Source organism: Coloeus monedula (assembly GCF_965178545.1).
Source record: "Coloeus monedula genome assembly, chromosome: 8".
Taxonomy (NCBI): domain Eukaryota; kingdom Metazoa; phylum Chordata; class Aves; order Passeriformes; family Corvidae; genus Coloeus; species Coloeus monedula.
In genome coordinates this window covers 17,282,203-17,289,938 of record NC_138788.1, presented here as the reverse complement: position 1 = coordinate 17,289,938, position 7,736 = coordinate 17,282,203, and the positions used below count along the sequence as shown (strand labels likewise).

The window sequence follows — 7,736 nt, the reverse complement described above, 5'->3', positions numbered from 1 at the left end:
ATTTCAGAGCTAGTTTGCCACATGGATTATTTCCCAAACTCCCACCCCTAGTGAGAATGTTGGTGTGCCAGGAGATGCTGAGCAGGAGTTCAAAGGGGAAGTGCTTCAGCCAGCTTTACTGTAGGTGAGGGTTTTCACTGTCCATTGAGTTTGAAAAGTCACTGTTGTGCCTATCGGTCACATTTCTTGGAACTCTGGTGCTGTTGTACACCAAGAGTTGGGCATCATCAGAAGTCTCCAAATTACGTGGCTGGTAGCAGCCTCTCCAGTCATTACTATTTCTTCAGCTTATTAATAGAATTTAAAATATATATATAGTGGAAACTGGATGAGAATAGGATTAACAGGAATATGGTCAAGCTTTCTCCTACCTTCATCTCTCCATGTTTCTTGGCAATCTTTAATCAATAAAAAATTGCAACTACAAATCTGGAAATTTTCCCCTGGCTAAAACTGAACTATAATATAATACACCCATATCATAGCTGGAAGTTGTGAGGATTCATTCAGTTACATTAAGGACTGTCAGAATACCTTCACAGCTCAAAGTAACTTTATTTAGCAAAACTGCCTTTGCAGTCTCTTTTGTTGACTTCTACATACTGAGGATGGCCCTCTTTTCATCTGAAGGGCTTAGCAAGTGTGCTGTCTGCCTTTTTGGAGAAGCTTACCCCCTTCTCCCTCCCCCCTTCTTGTCCAGTTGGATCTGGAAAAAGTCATATATGTCATGTTCATTAAAACAGAGACCAAGAGAATATTCTAGCAGTATGGAGAACACAATGAGCTGTTGAAAAGCTGTGAAAGGTATTTGGTGTGAACCTTAAAATGAATCCCCCCTCTCATAAAGTGACAACCCAATATCCCCAAAGGGAACAGCAGGAGGGAAACCTAAACCTGTCGACAAAGTCAACCGGTAATGATTGGAGAATTAATTACTTTAAAGCTCCCAAAGACAAGATGAGGTGTTAAAATGGCCCCTGCAAACATCAGCATCCTCCCCTTTCACCAGACTAACTAAACGCAGCAAGACAGTAGCAAGAGGGACCTGAGCAGCCCCTGATTACGGCAGCTTTCACTACCTCTGAGAGAACTGATCTTTATTCATTTTCAATTCCATCCTTTATCTCATCAACTGCCCTCACAAAGTATTACTGTAAATGTGTATAAAAACACAAGGCTGCATCAAGTTCAGTGATTCTGGTTGCTACAGCGTCCAGCAATATCCCAGCCCTCCTCTTGGGATCAGCCTTGAAAACACCACTCTTGCACTCAGCAGCAAAATGCTTCCTGTCATATCAGTGCCTTTTACATGGCAAAAGGAGAAACTTAAATCCAGTACAGCTATAACTAACAATTTACTGTGGAGCCTAGGTGCTAATCTTTTTTTCTCCAGCAAATTTGTTTTGAGTCACATTTTATATTAAGATTCCATTTGGGAGGTTTAACGCAAGATTAGCAGGTGTTTCAATGTAAAGCATATAAAAGTTAAGTACATTGGTAGGGTGTTTCAGACGATGAGCTATTGTTGTAAAAAACCCTATTGACCCACTGGATGCATAATAATTGATTGGCATTTATTAAAACATCTATTAATCACTTACTAATCTTTTATCATTCATAAATAGAACCTCCACATCAAGTACTTTGAGATACTGTGTATATGAAAGACACCATCTTATAGACATTGTCATATATAAGAGCCACCTGTTTTTTTCCTTTTTTGCTTTTAGCCTTTTCCTTTGCACTCCCAAATTATATTTATCCCATTGCTTCTTTAACATGCAGCATAGTTAATGCAGCAAAAAGACATGCTCCTGCTAAGGTCTCAAATGTGCATTAACAGGCCAGCAGTTTCTTCTCCATGACTAGCACAGGACCTCTGAAACCGGATCTCTTGTGGCCAGAGTAGAAGCCTTGGAACGCAGGTGCCCAGATTTTTCCTGAAGCCAGCATCCTCTTCTAACCAAAGCTTTATGCTTTGTATATCTCTGGTTGGAGAACAAGAGAAATAGTACACACTCACCTAACAAAGCTCTTACAGGAACTAATTCATTAAGGATTGTAAAGTACTTTGATATAGCAGTGTGGTATATCTGCCAGAGTAGAAAGGAACATGTGGGATTTATTATAAACAGTCACTGTCTCCATCCCTGTGGGATGACAGCTGATCTACCACAAACACTTATTTCCAAATTACAGTATTATGCCAATTACAACTCCTGAGTTGAGACTGCTATAGCATTTACCTTATAATCTGCTAGTTTCAGGAATTAAAAAGCACCGAATCAGTAAAATGGCAGCAGGAGACTATTTTATACTATTATTCAATTTTATTAAATGTAATAGATGAGACAGTGAATGATCAGAAAACATGCCCACAGGTCACTCCCTTTGTGTGTAAATATATGAGTGTATATATTAATATAATCTATAGTGCTTAAGTTGGGCAGTGATGCTCTGTTGTGTGCAGCAATGCATATCCTCATACACAAACCAAGAGGCATTCTGCTTTTATTCAGAGGAGTAGACTTAGTTTCATGGATTAATCTTTCAGATTAAATTAAAATATACAAGGCTGGGGAAAAAAATCACAAATTGGGAGAAAAAAAAGAAAAAGAAAAGAAAAGGAAAAAAAAAAAGGCTGTTTTAGTCCAGAAGGAATATGAGGTTGAAGGTTAGGGTTGCAGGGAAGCTGCTGGCAAGTGAGCTAAGCAGAGGAGGTGGTGTAGGTAAAGAATTTATGCATTCAGCTCATAGGCAGGGACATGCTCAGGATGACTGTAGAAGCTGAGAAGAAATTCGCTGCACTCTTGGGATGACTTTTCTCCCCAAGGTCACTTCTTTCAACAACATATGCCAGGGGATGTGATTTCCAGGTGACTGTAGTCATATATGTGGTTATGTGTGGTAATAATAGAAGGAACATCCTGGCTTGGTTGAGGTCAGAGGATGTTTTGCCAGACTTTGATGGGGACCAAGATTTTACCCTCCACCAGCCCTAAAGATAAATAGGGATCTGTCACCATACCAACATGGACAACTACATAATTGTTTCTAAGTATGTAACAGCCCTACTAGTTCTAATGGAACTGCATCAGTATTAAAGCCCTCACAGGGAAATTCTTAATATGGCAGTAATTTCATGCACAAGAATTTTCTTACTGATTTCGAACAAGTGTTCAAACTCTAATTTGGTGTTCTTCTTTGTACGCTGATGAATTTGTTCTGCACATGTCTGGGCTTCATTTAAGCAGTAGTCTCCAGCATGTCTTACATCACAGCCATACATACAGCAATTTTCAGATTTTGATTTTTGAGAACTGAATTTAACTCAGACCATGCATAGCCCTTAACTTCTTGCTTTCTCTCACTTGTGATCCAAAAATAGCAGTGTTAGTGCATTTTTAGAATAATTCTAAGGACTTTCAGAGAGAAGCATATGCTTACTACATATACTACAATATAGATGTGCAGTCATACATATTTTTCCATGGGGGGAGTGTGGGGGGTGAAAATCCTTCAAATAAGATTATTTAGAATGTAGTAAAAGCTAAGAGACTAAAAGAACAAAGTGAAATGGGTCAAAGTAGTTCTTTCTAAAAGAAGATGTGAAAATTTAGATACTCCTTTTTAATATTAAGGACATGTTTTTAGCAGGTGGAGTAGGTGTATTCAATGTATAAGTGTTTAGACACCTGTTACTGCTTGGGGGAATTAGTTGTACTTCATCAGTTCGTAGGAGTTATGGGAGAGAAATCCCCCAAAGTCTGCCCATAGAAGACATACTGAAGTGTAAATTTTATTGCTTACACTAACTTCCTTGATGGGCTTATTACTTTTCCATAGATATTTTTAATATAGGCTTGAGGGCGTTTTCGTACAATAAACCAAAAATATTTCTTATCTAGATGACAAACCAAAATGCACACAACATATTAGACATTCTCAGATCCAAAGTGTTCCAGGTACTTAGGTTTCTCTATGTGACATGCACTGTTTCAAACTGAACTGCACTACATTGCCATGATGCAGCTCTTTTTAAGTTATAATTTTGGAAAACAGGATAATTTACAGTGACAGTGGATCTGAGCTTGCTGGACAATGATTCATGTATAAAGAGGTTCATGTGCATAACTTCACAATTTACATAATATTGGGTACACTTGTAAATGTCAAGGTCCATAGGAGTCTTTCTGCAAACAAAAGGTTCTTGAATATGTTAAAAACTGGAACACAACACCCATTGACATATCATCCTATAAAATCTATTTTTAGGAAAATAATTAAATTGAGAAGAAAGAATGGAATTATTTAAACCAGATATTTTAATGATTTTTCTCTGTGCTATTACTTATGTCTTCACAACACACTCATAATTTCAAAGTGGCCAAACAGATTATCAAGTTATCTCCAGTGTTTTGTTTCCTGAACTGGGATGTGCCAAGTTTCAGTTTCAAGAAATTATTTTTATGTTTTTACCACTAACCAAGTTGTAAATTTCCCGGAAAGAAAAAAAAGTTTCTGATGGAAATGTTGACACAACATTCAGAATAGTGTTGCAAATGTGACGCTCTGCTACAAATTGTGCTGAAATGATTTATAACATTTCCAATAATTTAAAAACTATTTTAAATCACAGCCAGGTTCTGCATAATACATGAACCTTGACGGATTCTCCAACAAGCATTAGGTCACTACATATTTCAATTTCCCTCTTTATGTTTAAAAGGCTGCATCTGGCAGTTAAAAGACTAAAACCTCAGTCAATGGTTATGGTGTGATAGATACATGCTGAAATATTATTTTCACCCAGTAGCTTTCTGTAAGTAGGTCATACAATTTTACAGTTCTCTGAAACATCACCAAAGAGTTTCCTTAGACAGTATCTCCAGCAATTGACTCCAAAAGAAGTTGCACTGAACCTTAATGCTTATTTTTTTATTATGGAAACTTTGTTTCCTTACTAGTCTACATGCACATCATCTAGGGAAGACCTTCATAATTTATTGTAGAAGATCATTTTCCATCCACTCGAAAAGGAGATTTTTTAGAATTTTACTTTTATATTTTTTTATTTGGGACCAGATATTTTTAGAAAACTTTGCAGACAGGCATCTATCACAACATGTCGTCCATAAGATGTGGAAAAAAGGATGTTGAGGAGACCTCTGGGACAGTCATGTTTCAAGTTTGGGAAGATGGGGAATGTCTAGCTGTGCCTGCTTGTGTAGATGCTCGGGTAGGTAGACTGCCTTTCCCTCCCTTGTGTGGTACTATGGGATGTATCCCACGGTATTTTGTCATGCCATGCTTGCGTGAAAAGTGATGTTTGGGTGGAAAGTGGTGTTTGCTGGCCATAGGTGAGAAAACGATCACGAGTAGTAGTAAAACCCAGGAGTAGGATTCGATGGTTCTGATGGGTCCCTTCCAACTCAACATATTCTGTGATTACTGAAAACTTTAACATGGTGAGAGGCCTTTGGCAGCACGGCTCAAGACGGCATGGAGAAAACCGAGCTTCAAGTCTATACGTGTTATCACCTTGTTCTTTAAAATATACCCCTCGTAACATCTTGTTACATGTACAAACTCAATGGGAAGACATCATCTGTGATTTGTTCACGCTGCTTCCATCCCTCAGACTAATTATGGTCGGCTCAAGCACAGCCCTCTTCCCCCGGCCCGGGGGAGTGTTCAAGCCCCAAAGGCTGCCTGTGGGGGTGCTTCCATCGAGACAGTTCAAATCGCCCCATGTAGGACGGAAAGCCCAGCGCGACCCCCCGAGGGCGGCTAAGGGCCCCCGGGAGGCGCCGGTGGCCACTTCTCCGTCGCCGCCTTCCCGCCCAGGGGACGCGCCGCCCCCCAAACTTTATCGCCTTTCCCTCTTTCTCTCTCCTTTTTTCTTTTCTATTTTTTTCTTTTTTCTTTCTCTCTCTCTTCTATTTTTTTTTTTTTTTTTTTTTTTGAGGGAGAAAAGGTGGGGGGAGCTCAATTTCCCACTTGCCAACAGCAGATAAAAAAGTGGGGAGGGACCTCTTCTGTCACAGCCTATGTAGATTAACCTTTCAATTAGCTGTTATCAGGTCCTGTGTCTTAGCACCAGTCCTCGCAATCTGCGTCCGCCCGCACCGGGGAGGCTGGAGGTCTGGGGTGGGTTTCTGTTTTAATTTCTAAATTAATGATAATTGCTCGCGTGGCTCCCCTCCCCCGCCGAGAGCTGAACGCGTGTGTCTGATCTGCCCGTCCACCTTTTAGTATTTTGGAGTGAGAAGAGGAGCCCCGCGGAGGAGGAGGAGGGGAGACAAGGTATTCTCTCTGTATTCATCTTCTTTTTTCCCTCTCGCGGAGGGGCTTAGGGAAGGTAACTGGTGCAATCAATCCGCTGGCTGGGGATTCCCTCCACCCCCTCCCCGGCTCGTCTGGCTCTCCTGGCTGGGTCTCTTCAGTGTGTATGTGTTTGGGGAAGGGGGTGGGGGGAGGCTGTGTTGTTGTTGTGTTCCTGGCTCTGGTTGCAGCCAGGAGAGAGAGCGAGCGGGCGAGCGAGAGACAGAGCGGAGAGAGCGAGCGAGAGAGAGAGAGGAGCCGCGATCGCGTTTCAGGGGCAGCACATTCCGCAGGAACCGCTGCTGCAGAAACACACACGGGCAGAGAAAGGAGGTCATTGCAAGCAAAGGGGGGAACCTGCATCGGAGGTTAGATTCCCAGGAGTTTATGCGGGGGATAATAGGGAGCATGCGATGGGGTTTGTTTTGCATTGGGTGACAGGCTGCAATTTGCCATAATAACCCCCTTTCCCTCCCCTCTCCCAGCGCAGGGGGCTTGTCACTAGGCTGGGTACTTTTTTTCCTTTAGCACTGGAGGCTGATGCACGTGTTTGCAGACACTTGCGCTGGGTAAATGCATTGCAATGCTCTGCGTTTTGCAGGGGAGGGGGAGCAGCAGCAGGAGGTGATGGCTGGGTTGGATGGGGTGGGGAGAGGGGGAATGGAGTGGCGGAGGGAAGCAGGGGATGGCTGAGGTTTTTGTGTTGCATGTTCCCACCCTGTCTTTCTGAGGCGGCAATTGTTCCTTCGCAGACGGGGTGACAGAGAAGTCCCTGTGCTTCGCATGGCGAAACTTGCAGGGACCTGCATGTGGCTGCAGAGCTGGGAGTCATTGTCGTCGTCCCCGTTCCCACCCCCTCCTCCCCTCCCTCGGCGGTGCGGGGTGTGTGTGTGCGCGATAAGCGGCTGCCAGTGCCAGGCACCTTGGGAGGGTTATGCTGGGAGCATGCTGTTCCATCTCGCCCGCCCGGGCGAGTGCCAGGCTTTGAGGCACGCGCGTGACGCTCAATATTTAAGGCTGCTCATTAGTGTGTGTCGCGCGCCCGCCCGCCCGCCCGCCCTGCCGAGCTGGTTCAGGCGGCCGCCGGCGGTGTCTCGGCAGCGCTCGCGCTCCCGAACAAACTTCGGGAGGGAGCGGGTGGGGCGGTGGTGGGGGGGGTGGGGGCCGAGGCTGGAGAGTGGGGGGGTGCCGGACGGGCGGCAGCGGCAGCCAACGGGAGGGCGGGATTGCGAGAAGTCCCGCCCCCGCTCGGGGCGGGTGGCCAATCGCGAGCTCCCGAGGCCCAGCGGTGGGGCGGGCGGGTGGGAGGGGGGCGCGCGTGTGTGGCGGCGGCGGCGGCCAGTGTCAGCCGCCGGCCCCGCCCCCTCCCGCGGGTGGGCGGTGCTGAGCGTGCAGGGAAAGGGGCGCGGCGC

General features: G+C 44.3%; 1 protein-coding gene across 1 annotated transcript in view; it reads left to right on the top strand.

Moving 5' to 3' along the window:
* Positions 1-6,584: 6,584 nt before the first annotated feature.
* The window catches only part of KAT6B (lysine acetyltransferase 6B), a 110,006-nt gene continuing 108,854 nt past the window's right edge, over positions 6,585-7,736 (top strand). The window contains exon 1 of the mRNA XM_082285998.1: positions 6,585-6,692. The gene's annotated coding sequence lies outside the window, so the exon portion shown is untranslated. The remainder of the gene's footprint in view (positions 6,693-7,736) is intronic.